We start from the raw sequence: 13,762 nt of genomic DNA on the forward strand, positions 1-13,762 counted from the left end.
ACGGAATTAGATTTTGTTACTGACCATTTATAGTTCAAAAGAAAATACCTTCATTCATATTTCCAAACCTACTAAATACTGCACCAATGACCACAAAAATGCTCAGCTAGATGTAACTTGTTGCAACAAAGACATTCGCCTGACGAAAGCGCTTTTAGCCGCATATTTAACGTTGCCTATCGGTTTTGTGAATCAACTGTTATAACCTGTTAGCCAGAGCCGTATGTCAGTGACCAGCAGTCAACCTTTACTGTTTGCTGGCACTGGTAACTGCTAACGATGCGCTTTTAATTTCTTGAGGAGGTACTTGCCTCAACGTTAAATATGCTGCTAAAAGCGCTTTTGTCAGGTGAATGTCTTCGTTGCAACAAGTTACATCTAGCTGAGCATTTTTGAGCATCTGCCCGTTTGCGAGTGCCACACACAACGCAAACTACGCGAAGTATGCAGACTACGCAGAATTATAAAACAGCCTTAACCATAGGCATCAACAACCATAGCTAACGTTAGCTAAGCTAGTTAGCTACCTACCTAAAAATGAAGATAAAGGTATGATAGCCTAGAGCTAGCTGTTTACAGCAACTCCTTCGGTATCCGCTTGACTAGACATTGTGAACAGCTGGATATATGACTGAGCTAAATTGTTAACTTTAGTAACTTAACCAGAGATTCGAATCTCTTTGTGCATTGCCTTCAGTCAGGAGAGCTAAAGATGGCGCATTCCAATGACGCATTTGTCCGAGTGACCTTCACCCCGCCTCACGTCAAAATCGTGCCAAAAACCCCAAGCGCGAGAAAAACAGAAATCGTACTCGTAAAAAATTAAATGGTAAACGAGTGAGAAAAACAATTGCAATTTTATTTTTTACATTTTTGAACATAACTTTTTCGTTTACAATTCAGAAGAATGCGTTTGATTTTTTTTTTTTTTGATCACAAGAAACATTTCCACATCTACGCCTACAATTTTTTTTTACGCCTGCAATTTTTTTTCCTATGCGGACAATACTTTTGGCACAATTGACTCCATACATTTGTTGTAAAAAAAAAAAAAAATGAACTAAATAAATTTAAAAAACATTTTTGAAGTCATAAATGAACAAGAAGATCCAATAAGACTAGTTTTAGACACTTGGTTTCATAAGTAATTGAGAAATTCCCCAGGCCAGCCATTGTTTGAGGCAGTTTTTTCTTTTTTAAAGGTTTTGTATTTATGTATACTTTCATATCAAGTCATTAACAATATATTTTAAAAAATGAAAGCAAATTAATTAACAGAAAATTTATTTTCAGTTACCTTGAATTTAACAAATATTAACATAAATAATAAACCAGATATTGCGCATGACAAAGGATTACAATAAATGATGTATCATTTTGATGAGAGATATTGAAATACAGCTTTTTTCCAGGTATGTCATTACAACTGGCTCCTTTAGTTTATGAGAATAATTATTGTCAACTAATGGCAGACAATCATTCCTTATATTTTATCATTTAAGGACAAAATATTCTAGATGTTTTGATGAAGAGCACTGGTGAAAGACATTAATCATTTCACTGGTGATGTTTCATGAACATATAATACATTTTGTTTCTATGAAAAAGAATTTGCATAAATTTGTTCAGATTTAATACACAGTGAGCTCCATGTTTAGGACAAAGATTTTTTTTCTTTCTTGATTTGGCTCTGTACTTAGATTTATAATCATACAATTCACGTGATAGTATGCTCATTCTCAGATTTTGTTTAAAGTAATAATCTCAAAGATTTTCATTAAAATAAATGTCTGTTAAGTCACTATCTATCGCCAAATTAGGTAAAACAATGGTGATTAAGCGTATTATTATATTAATTTATATTATTTTTATTATTATTATTATTATTATTATTATTATTTATGATTAAAGAACTGGGTGTCTGTGGCGACATTCCCGGGAAAAAAATCACAAGCGGCGCATAGTTAGTGACGCATTTTCCATCACCCATCAGTGGTTGGTCCGCCAGAGAGGGTAGGCAGAGCTAACGCAACAGGCTCGCTCTTCAAATCACTTGTGTGTGAGCGGCGTACTGTTTTTTCCGGTGTCTGCCAGCGTTACAATAACAGAGAAGGGGGCAGGGGGTTGGTTATGGAACCCTAAAAAGATTTTGTGTAATATGAGAGGTCATATTATTTGTTGATGTACATTTTGTATTACATTTGATGATAATGTAACGTTACTAAATTACATAGCTATTTGCACTGCTAATGCTAGCTACCGGACCATGTCAAGAAAGGCAACATTAGTTTAGACAACGTTGCGCACAGTATCCATCTCTCATATCAGGTAACGTTGCGTTAGCTAGCTAGCTAATGTAAATAACACAATCTAATGTCAGCTAACAACTATAAAAAAATGTTAGCTAACGCTACCGACTGGTACCGACCTCGCAAACCGTCTCTCGAATGCAATGCTACCTTGTGCAACGTTGCAGTGTAGCTAACTAAAGGCCTGTTCAGATCAATGATTCGCAACGAGACTGGATGCAACTTGCAAAATTCCAAGACGTCTGATTGTAAACGATCTAAAACTGCACTCGGCGATTTGACAAGGTGGGTCTTTTGAGACCCCAGGCAACGGCTTCATACGCTCTGCAACTAACCAGTTCACACCGCTGCAATTTTCTCTGCAACATTCTGAAACCGTTTCGTCTCGTTGCGAATGATAGATCTGAACTGGCCTTAACGTTACCGTTATTTACATTGCCATCAAGTTCATAATGATCGGAATAAAGCCGGGGTATAGGTGGAGCAGAGCCGGGTCTGATTTCTGTGTAATGATGTCAAGCCGGAAAAAACTAAATAAAAGAATACGGCAGTATGCATTAGCATTGTTATTATTTTATTACGCTTCCTCATGTTCCTTCAGCCTTGATGCCCTTTTTTGATGAAATCTCCTTTGTTTTTGTTTTATTCTTCTTGTTCTGATTGCTAATTTAACACCCAGCTCAGCTTTATCCTCAAACAGTTTAGCTAGCAAAACCAGAAACACCAAGGGTAACATTTTGCAAGGCGGTTGTTTCAAAAATATCACGCAACAATCATTCGCGAAAAAGACTGTTTATTGTGCACAAGATAAATAATTGCACGAACCACAGCGAATCCCGCGAATTCTTCTCTGCAGTGCAAAGACGTTCATACCGGGCAAAAGGTGGATAAAGAACGTTTGTGGAAATTGATCATCACTAATTCTACACCAGGTCCGCTACAGCATTTTAACCTGGCTCAGCAGTGTAAAGACAGCTTAAGTTAGCCTAATGTTAGACAATTAATGAGTATGTACATAATGTTACTTTTATAACAACCATTTTTTATTCAGTAAATAGTAGTTATAGTTGGCGTGGCCCAGGTGCCAACTGACTGACGTCACACAGGCAACACTGGTTGGATCTGGTTGGATCTATGGGAAGTGAGGTCCAAAAACACACCTGCAATTACCGCTTCTCGCCATTGGTACCGCCAAAGAGAACGAAACGGAAATCTTCGAGATTGTAACTTTAAGGATATTTTTATACACTTTGGTTTCACCATTTAGAAATCACAGCACTTTTTATACATAACTGTATTTTTTGGGACGTATTAATGTTATTTATATAACATTAATGAAAGTTGTCATGTTTAGTACTTTGTCTCATATCCTTTGCTGTCAGTACCACGGGCTGAACTCCCCCGTTTCTGTTTGTTTTCCTCCTGTCTGTCTGTGTGATTGTTTGTGGGTGAGAGCATGTGCTTGTGTTTGTTTACAGAGTCCATGTATGCCTTGGCCCCGCCCACTTCTCCAACTTCAGGTGCTGTCAGCCATTTTGCCACACCCTGCTCCTGATGTTATTATTCAATCAAGCCACAGCCACTTACCTCACCTGCAGCTTATCTCCTCATTCTGCCTGCTATTTATTCTCCACTGTTGTCTGTGTTCTGTGTCAGATCATCAGTTTGTCCCTTGTGTTCCTGCCAGTTCTTGCCTGTTAGCTTGCGCTAGTCTGACCTGTTACTACCTTTGCCTGTTTTAGACCAAGTTTTTTGCCTGCTGTTTTTGTATTGTTTGCCTTCTTGTCCTGAACTCCTGTTATGAACTCTGCCTGTTTTTTTAAATTAAGATTCTGTTTGCTGTTTTTGGATTTGTTGCCTCTGATCTCCTGGTTGTGAACCTTGCTTGTTTTTAGGATTCTGATTTTTGCCTTTTGTTTGTTTTGAATCTTTATTAAATCCATTTTTTGACTTCACTCTTGGTCTGCATTTGGGTCCATACTACCACACCCCGGACATTTGCATGCAATGACTGCTTGAAGTCTGTGACCCATAGACATCACCAGGTGCTGAGTATCTTCTCTGGTGATGCTCTGCCAGGGGGCCTGTTGCTAATTAAGTTTTTTGTTTTTAGCACACAAAATGCATGTTCAATCAGATTCAGGTCAGGTGAATGATATTGGCCAGTCAAGAATTTTCCAGTTTTTGACTTTGAAAAACCTGACTGTCCTGTTTTTGCGACTAACTAGTGGTTTGCATCTTGCAGTGTACCCTCTATTGTTGCGCTTGTGAAGTCTTTTGTGAACGGTAGTCACTGACACATCCACGCTGGCCTCTTGAAGAGTATTTCTGATCTGTCGGACAGGTGTTTAGGGGTTATTCTTCATTATGGTGAGAATTCTCCGGTCATCAACTGTAGAGGTCTTCCTTGACCTACCAGACCCTTTGCTATTACTGAGCTCACCAGTGCTCTCTTCTTAATGATGTTACAATCAGTTAATTTTGGTGGGCATAAAGTTTGGCCAATGTCTCTGACTGCGTTTCTCAGCCTCATAATGGCTTCCTTGACATTCATTAGCGCTGTGGTCCTTATGTTGAAAAACACCAATATCAGACTCCAAAGGCAATCAAAAGCTTAGAATCAATACAAGATACTGACAGCTCTCTTATACATGCACTAAGGAAGCAACTGAACACAACTGACTAATCAGAAACACCTGTGAAGCCATATGTCCCAAACATAATGGCATCCTGAAACTGGAGGACTGTATAAATAAAATGTGCTGTAATTTCTACATGGTGAAAACAAAATGTATGAAAATACCCTTTCCAGGGTTCGTACGGTCATGAAAAACCTGGAAAAGTCATTGAAATTTAAAATGCAATTTCCAGGCCCTGGAAAAGTTATGGAAAATAATATTTTTTGAAAATTAATGGAAATATAGCTAAAGTTGCATCAAATATAATTACAAATTAATCCAATCATAAAAATAGTATGTATAGTAATAAAACGTAAATTGGCACGTAACCTTCGCGGTATTTTGGTGGTGTGAGAAGTTAATTCGGTCCGGCTCAGTCTGTTTACGGGCACGCCTCTGCTGATGTAGCAGTTAGTAAACGTAGGCCCTACTGTGCCGACAATATGCCAGGGAAGTGCAGCTTCAGTAATATATCAGGGCTCGAAATTAACTTTTTTACTCGGTAGCACTGGTGCTCCCAACTTCAAAAACTTAGGAACACCCACCGAAATGTAAGGAGCACCAACAATATATGCAATAGATTTTTTATTAATAAAAAACGACAATATAACAGTACGGTTTACAAGTAACAGTTAAACTGTCATAAAATGTACCGACTCTTCAAGGAATTGCGTGTTATGCATTCAAACGACAAAGCGCTTCTCGTCACTTTAATACCGCTAATTAAATCAACCGCCAGTAAACTGCATCGGAGAAATTAGCTGTTCCTACCGGGTCGCTACACAAAACGTCCGCTTCAACTTTTCAGCTTTCGATAATGCTAATAAATTGAACATAAACTTTTGTCTTCAGGTAACATTAGTTAACGCGTTAGCTCTCTGTGTCGCGTGACAGTGGAGTGCAGCGAAAGGGAGTGATTGAAGGCTAATATTAACCAATTTAAAATCAGCATTAAAGGTAAGAATGTCAAGCTCGCGATTGGTTAGAAGGGTCACCGTCAGTTTACAAGGGACAAGCACAAGTGTACTAACTAGCGAATGTACAGAGAAAGAAACGTTCGACTGGAAAAAGAAGAAGAAAAAAAAGGTCTCACCAGAACAATTATTTGCACTCGCACAAATGCTCCCAATTATATTTCGAGGTCGCACAGATTAAATTTCGGGAGCATATGCGACCAAAATTGTCGCAATTTCGAGCCCTGTTTGAGACATTGACAAAAATGTTAAACTATTCGAATTAAAATATGAGAGAATGTATCTAAGTGTGTCTGTCTGGTGTTTATTTGTTTTAGAGAGGCAGCATATGTTTCAGATGCAGACCTAATTTTACTTAGTGTTATTTATTTATTTATTGACCTTTCAGCATTATTACAGGTTCATAAAGACAGTTGTCATTAAAAACACTGAATTATTTTGCTGTTACAATAAATATTGCAATTATCTAAGCTGAGATCTAATCTTGTATCCCAAATTAAAATTTAAAATCCGCTGTCATTTAGGAGTCTGCACATATAGGGGATTGGTGATCTCCTGTATCTCTCAGTTCGACATCTTGGGATGGCCAGTTGGTTAGAATTCCTTGTCTGACGACCTGCGAGCTCCTCCCTGAGGGGGAGTAGCCAGTCACTGTTGGACTTTAGCAGCTTTCTGGCAAAGCCAAGACACAGTTGAGTGCGTCTCTCTAGAGTGCACAACCCGAGAGTGCAGAGAGCCTCTGGATACCCTGAGTACCTCTGGCCAAGTATGATTTTACAAGCCCGTTTCTGCGTGCTTTCCAGCCTTTTAGCCTGGTCTGTAGTCAGGGAACTGTGCCAGACGGGGACTGCATACTCCAGCACCGGGCGTACGTAGCCTGTGTAGATGGAAACCAGTTCTGGGTCTCGGACACCAAATTTCTTCAGGCGACGCAGAGCAAAAAGCTTCCTGTTCGCTGAGGTCAGCATGTGGTCCACCTGACTGTCCCAATGAAAATTACTCTGGATGGTGACCCCCAGGACCTTGACAGTGTCACAGACTTCCAGGATGTTCTGGTCAGTGGAGAGAGTCGGCAGGGCGGGTGGATGCCTCATGTGGGTGACATGTAAAACTTTACATTTCTTTGGGTTGAGTTTGATTTTGTGCTCCTCTACCCAGATATCAAGACCATTCAGGGTCTGTTGGAGGGTACAGGGTAGTTGGAGCTGTTACACTAAATAATTTTAAATCGTCCCGCTGAGATAAAGTCATTTGTTTTGGTCATGGAAATTCAGTTAAAGGTTGTGGAGAAGTCATGGAAAAGTCATTGAAAATCATTGGTGAAAAAGCGTATGAACCCTGCCTTTCATAAAAGCTGAGGATCTGCACTTTAATTGTGTCAATTGTTTGATTACAAAGCTAAATTTGTGGAGTAGAGCCAAATCATATATTTGTTTTTTGTCAGGGAATAAAAACATGACAGTCTTCTACAATGGATAGTGTAAATTAAGCTTAAAGTCCCGTGCAGCCTCCCTTTTCTTACATTTAAATTGTTGCTTTAGTTACTAAATTACAATATATATGTATTTATTCTACTTATTAGACTTTGAAAAGATAAAAAACCTGCTTTGATGTAAAACCTGAATTTCTTAATATAGCAGACTCAAGACTGGCTGGGCATGTCAGTTCTGTCCTCATTATTTATGCATTCACGTTTGATTGACAGCTCGGGCCGCTCACTCCCACTGACCTGGATCAGTGTTCACTCCAGTGCTGCCATATTGGGCATATCCGCCCAATTGAACTCCTCTTGATTATGTTGGGCGGGGGGAAATTGCTTTGGGCTGGTAGATGAAATTTGGGCTACTTTTATAAAAAGTTAGGCGGGTTTTTGAAAATATTGTGAAAGCAATATTACCAAACAAGTAGCACTGATTTACCAAACTGATGCTCTGATTTAATTAGCGGTATTAGCGGAATGCATAACATGCAATTCCTCGCGTCCACACCAAGCAGCACCCCCCCTCCCCTCGACCACAGCCCACCTATCTAAAACAGGCAGGCCCTGTTATGACTTGGGTTGGTTTTCATTGAATTGGCCGGGTTTTACGTTGTCATTAGGCTGGAAACTGTCAATCTGATCCGGCAACACTGCACTCCACGTAACGTCAGTCGTTAGCTAACGTTAGCTAGATATCATACGACCGTAATAATGGATAACGAGTACAGCAATAACAGCATTGTTTATTGAGTCGTATATGTATGAGCCCATCGCTTACAGCCTACATTATAGGACCCTAACGTTATAGGATAACCTACATTAGCACATAATATTATCAATTGGTTTTTTGCGGCAGTAACGTTATACCAGTCTGGAGAATAAAGTAACGTTACACTCGCCAGCTAACGTTAGCTATATTTACACAAGATAAGTACAGCTCATTGCTACACTAGCAAAATTATTGATAGCCAGACAGCAAGTAAATTGGGGAGACGAGGTTGTAATGTTATAGTTTGTAGGCTTGATTAATAGCAGAACGTCAACTAGCCCGAACGGATGCTTGCCGGAACTGGCCTGTTCAACCGGCTTTGAACTTGGGAGCGCACACTACATAAATATTCATACTGGGTGAGTGTTTTGGCCATAGACATATACAAAGACGCCGCATTGGCCTTTGGATCGTATGTCAACGTCGCCGCCATATTGGAGCGGCCAAGATTGGCCTGTAAACAAATACAAGTAAACGGGGGAGCTGCGGTTTTTCTGGATAAAAAACACTACAATGTTCACATTTCTCAACCGATTTCAATGAGTCGTTTTTATATTCAAGGGTCTATGATCTACGTGGAGGAGAAAAAAAAAGTTTTTCTACTCCACCTAGATCATAAATCCTTGAACATGCCTTGCGGGGATGTGCTGCCACCTCTCATTCGGCGGTGTCACGTACAGTGGCTTCACCATCAGTTAGTGTTGTATTAGCTAGCAAAAGATTCGTCTTTCTCTCAGATTCAAATACGTTTTATTGGCATACATATTGCCAAAGCATGAGTACAATAAACATATGAACAAAATACAAGTTTGGGTCTGTGTGTGTGTGTGTGTGGTATTTGTGTACGCTCCGTTAGCTTGTGTGATGTCATGTAAATTAGGTGAAACTGAATGCTTTGCTGGCTAACTACAGGACTCATTGTGGCTATTTCTGATATGGTTTATAACATTTCTGCAAGTAAAAGCAGTGGTGGACAAAGTACACAACTCCATTACTTGAGTCAAAGTATAGATACCCCTGGTCAAATATTACTCCACTACAAGTGAAAGTTGTTCAGTCAAATTTTTACTTGAGTTAAAGTACTGGAGTACTTACTTTTAAAAATACTTAAGTATTCAAAAGTACATTTTCTTTATAATGCCAACGCACTGTTGTATTGTTTCTATGATGCATTTACAGAAGCTCATTTACAGATGGATTTGTACTGTTATTAGATAGCAACACATGATAGACAGCATTGCCTGAAATGTGAAACAGTTGGATGACCCTTTGCTCAAATTCCATAAAATTTCATCTGACCAAACCTAGCATAAAAACTGCAACCACTACAAGCTCAGACAACTTCATAATCAGCAAACGGGCTACCCTTAGCTAACGTTTACATACCTCGACATCAGGGGTTAAATTGGGATTTGGGAGGTGGGTGGACCCTGAGATCAATTTCATGGATTTTATACCTGTAACATTGTTTATTGACTTCACACTAACATGACATTGTGGGTAACAGTACACTAGCTGAAAGGAATGAAAAATAAAAAAACAACAACAGAGATAAGACCGCAAATGCATACTTTTCGTCAGTTGTTTCTTTCGACCCAATTCAGTGTTTCTTCCGTCCCCCGCAGCAGGGACGAAAGAAACATTGCACTCATCCTGTTTGCGGCTGATATATATCCGACTCGTTTATGCTAGAAACAAAATTCCAGTTGCTATTAGTGAAGGACACATACAAGTTGTTTGTCATGAATAATGGCATCTCAATCTCTATTAACTTTCGAATAAACGGGATAAAAGTGAAAAGTTTTTCTTTTGTCCCGGTTCTCCCCTACCATTGATGCAAGCTTTTACATAATATATTTCAAGTTTATTGACTGTCATTAATGCAGAGAATTTTTTTTTACCCATGAAAATAATCCTCTTGTCCTCACTTTCTTCCTCATTTATCCATCTTTCTTAAACTGGTGAGGCACAGAACTTTCCTTTAAACTAATCATTGATCTCAAACTGTTTTAATTCATTTTCAGTGATTAACAAGCATGCAAACATCTGACTAATCAATTGGAAAGGGACACATCTTCTTCGCATTGTGTTAGCGAGATTAAATGATGAATGCGATTTAGAAAAATCAGTTTTAATCACTAAGCAGTGGCGGAAGATTCCGCCGATTTTCACTGAGTATCAATACAATTAATCCACAAAATAGGCTAAGCCTACTCAATACTATCATATATAGCCAGCTCTCCCCAAATAAGCAGTTTTAGCGAGTAGCCTAGGCCTTATAGCCTACATTTATTTTCATTAGCTGTACAAAATTGTGCACATTTTGTTTGCGGATACATGCACTCGTATTCATGGCAAATATCTGCAATGCGTAGATTGTAAACAAAATAGAAGTGCAGGTATTATTTTTCTGAAAACTAACACGGTAGATAACAGACTGGTGTATCTTGTTTGTTAAGTGTAGACTAGCTACTTGGTGATTAAAACGGATTTTTAACGGATAAATTGAATTTATGATTTAATCCCTCAAACACGGTAGGCTATGAAGACGCTGTAGCCTATGTTAGGCTACTTGCCATTTGATTAATCCGATCGTTGGCATGCTTTTGATTATAAAGGAAAATTACTAATGACAACAGGTTGAGATCAATGATTAGTTTAAAGGAAAGTTTTGTGCCCCACCAATTTTCAGCTTACCAGTCGCTGCTGAATAAAATGTTATGTAGGCTATGCGGGGAATAGGCCTACTCAATCCTAGTTTAGCTGCTGACCAGCAACCTGCTGATTTTGCTCAAGCAATCAAAGTTGCCGTTAATAATAGCCGGCGTTCGTGGGGGCTGTTTATTCATCTCTCTTTAAAATGTTGCATAGATAAAATTACATGTTAATGAAATTACCTACCGCGCCCACTTCTAAACAATCAAGACAATCAACAATATTTTTTTTCTGTGCCAGTCTATATAAACGACTGTCCGACTGTTTTTTTTCTTCTGATTTTTGATTGGTTGAGCGAGTAACTGGCTAGAGGGAACACATGGACTGGAGCCTACAAAAAACTGGACTGGATTGTCATAGTCATTTGTAAACCTGCCGGTCAAAATTATTTATTTATTTACCAAAGGTGGGTGGACGCCATCCACCCGCGTCCACCCCCAATTTAACCCCTGCTCGACATGCTTTCTCAGGTTGGACGGCGAGTTTTTGAATGCAGCGATGTAGTTTGTGTGCGGTAAGCAGAGAAAACATTTAAAACAATATGAATCTTTTTGAATTTCACAAATCTCAAACATGGACTTGAGATATGGCCATGGGTGCTCTGGTGGCGAAGAATCATCCTTATCTTCTGCCGTCGCCATCATTACCGCTGCCAAGTTCAAATTGAACTGTTCAGTCACTGGTGCAATAAGCAAGCACTTTGAACTTGACCGACAGCATGTTAGGAGTAGGCTACTGTGATTGGTTGTTCTCCTGTGAGGAACACAGCGTGTGGCCAATCACATTTTATAAAATAAAAAAAGATTCAACTGCTGACTTCAAAGCTATGCTTCAAAGTAACGAGTAACAACAACCTTCATAGAAATGTAGTGGAGTCAAAAGTACAATATTTATCTTTCAAATGTAGTGGAGTAAAAGTCATAAGTTTCCAAAAAAATAAATACTCAAGTAAAGTACAGATACTCAAAAAATGTGCTAAAGTACAGTACTCAAGTACTTTGTTACTGTCCACCCCTGAGTAAAAGTAATAAATAAGGCAGTCGATATTTTTATAGAAGCATTCGGCAAGACTGTACATTACATTAGCTAGTTAGCTAGATACGTTGTCTACTTATGAAAAAGCTACGCCGAGCTAGCAAGACTGAAATGCAGTGAGAAGTTCTGGTTAGCTAGCTAACTAAATAACTATTACTAGCTCTCGAACTGTCTTACTGACTAGCCACAGCCAGTTAGCTAGACAGTAGAACAGTTGTAGATGGCTAACGTTTACATTTCTCAACCGATTTCAATTAGTCGTTTTCATTCAAGGGTAATATGATCTACGTGGAGGAGAAAAAAAACTTTTTTTCTCAAAACTTTTTTTCTACTCCACGTAGATCATAAACCCTTGAATATAAAAACGACTCATTGAAATCGGTTGTATTTGTTTACAGGCCAGTCTTGCCCGCTCCAATATGGCGGCGACGTTGGTGTATGGCAGCAACGGGCCGAAGCGGTCAATGCGGTATCTATGTTTCTATATCCATGGTTTTGGCCACCGCACATTGGTCAATGCAAATTAGAAACATTCGCAACGTCACAAATTTGGTCTCAAAACCACCAATACCAAATACTCTGCTAGGCGGCAATGTCGAGCATTGTATAGTTTTTATGGGAAAAAATCTAATTCATTACATACATGAATGAAATACTTTTAAAATCAATGTGTAAGTAACCTTATAGACTTTGGTCAAAATATAAGCATTTTAAAATCATGATTTTGACTGCACAGGGTCTTTAAGTCTATCACCTGGATTTCAAGTATATTGGGACCATTTATTTTTCATGGAACTATAAATGATTGTGTTTGACCAATCTTTAACACAAAGTTGTTACAACACGTAATGAGTGCCAGTACACTCACACCATTAATATATTGAGTATATATTAAGAGTAAATGTATTCATTCTTCATATATAACAAGATATAGGTGAATTTATAAATATCATTTTCAGGACTTGTTCATAAATAATAGCCCTTAAATTTCATAATTATGCCATGAAGTGAAGGAAAACGTTTTTGGGTAAATCTAACATGAATGAATGAATATATATTTATATATATATATATGTATTTTTTTTAATGCTGTGCTTTACTTATTAAGCAATGGGGAAACACTACAGGGACTTATGCCCCCAGGTGCTCAAAATAATAAATCATCATACAAGGTTGTGGTACTAGGCTGGACAGCTCTTGTGCTGAAGTTGTAACACTGCCTCCCATCCTCCGCAGGGTCTGCTACACAGGAGCTATCCAGTGCTGATCCATAATGAAGAAGATGAAGAAGACCTTTACATTTCAATACTTAAAAACGCAAGAGAGCTGCTAGTATCAGTTCAGATAAACCAACCTCATGAAGGCTAATAAACATGGTGGTGCAATAAGTGTAGAATGGTGCCTGTCTGTGATACTTTAGAGCAGTGGTTCTTAACCTGGGTTCGGTCGAACCCTAGGGGTTCGGTGAGTCGGTCTCAGGGGTTCGGTGGAGCCTCCGCCGCAGAGGTCCACCCCTCAGTCTAGTCTGCAGTTAGTTAGTTTTTTTACTAAAGAAGGGTTCGGTGAATGAGCATATGAAACTGGTGGGGTTCGGTGCCTCCAACAAGGTTAAGAACCACTGCTTTAGAGGTTGCAATAACTTAACATATTAAATGTGGTCAATTGTTTAGACCAAGATCTTCACCATTGTTATTAATGATACCATGATTTCAACAGAATAGGTGTTAATCCCAAGGTTTAATTTCCCAATTTAGCACCTCAAGATACCTATATGTATTTGGGTATAACATTTTAATCATTTC

At 38.8% G+C, this 13,762-nt stretch overlaps 1 long non-coding RNA gene across 1 annotated transcript; it reads left to right on the forward strand.

Annotated features, from left to right (window-relative positions):
• Positions 1 to 6,304: 6,304 nt before the first annotated feature.
• Positions 6,305 to 13,348, forward strand: LOC118237456. Its single transcript, XR_004767175.1, has 2 exons — positions 6,305 to 7,055; positions 13,197 to 13,348. It is a non-coding gene; the product is annotated as an uncharacterized LOC118237456 (long non-coding RNA).
• Positions 13,349 to 13,762: the final 414 nt, after the last annotated feature.

Source organism: Anguilla anguilla, chromosome 10, assembly GCF_013347855.1.
Source record: "Anguilla anguilla isolate fAngAng1 chromosome 10, fAngAng1.pri, whole genome shotgun sequence".
NCBI lineage: Eukaryota > Metazoa > Chordata > Actinopteri > Anguilliformes > Anguillidae > Anguilla > Anguilla anguilla.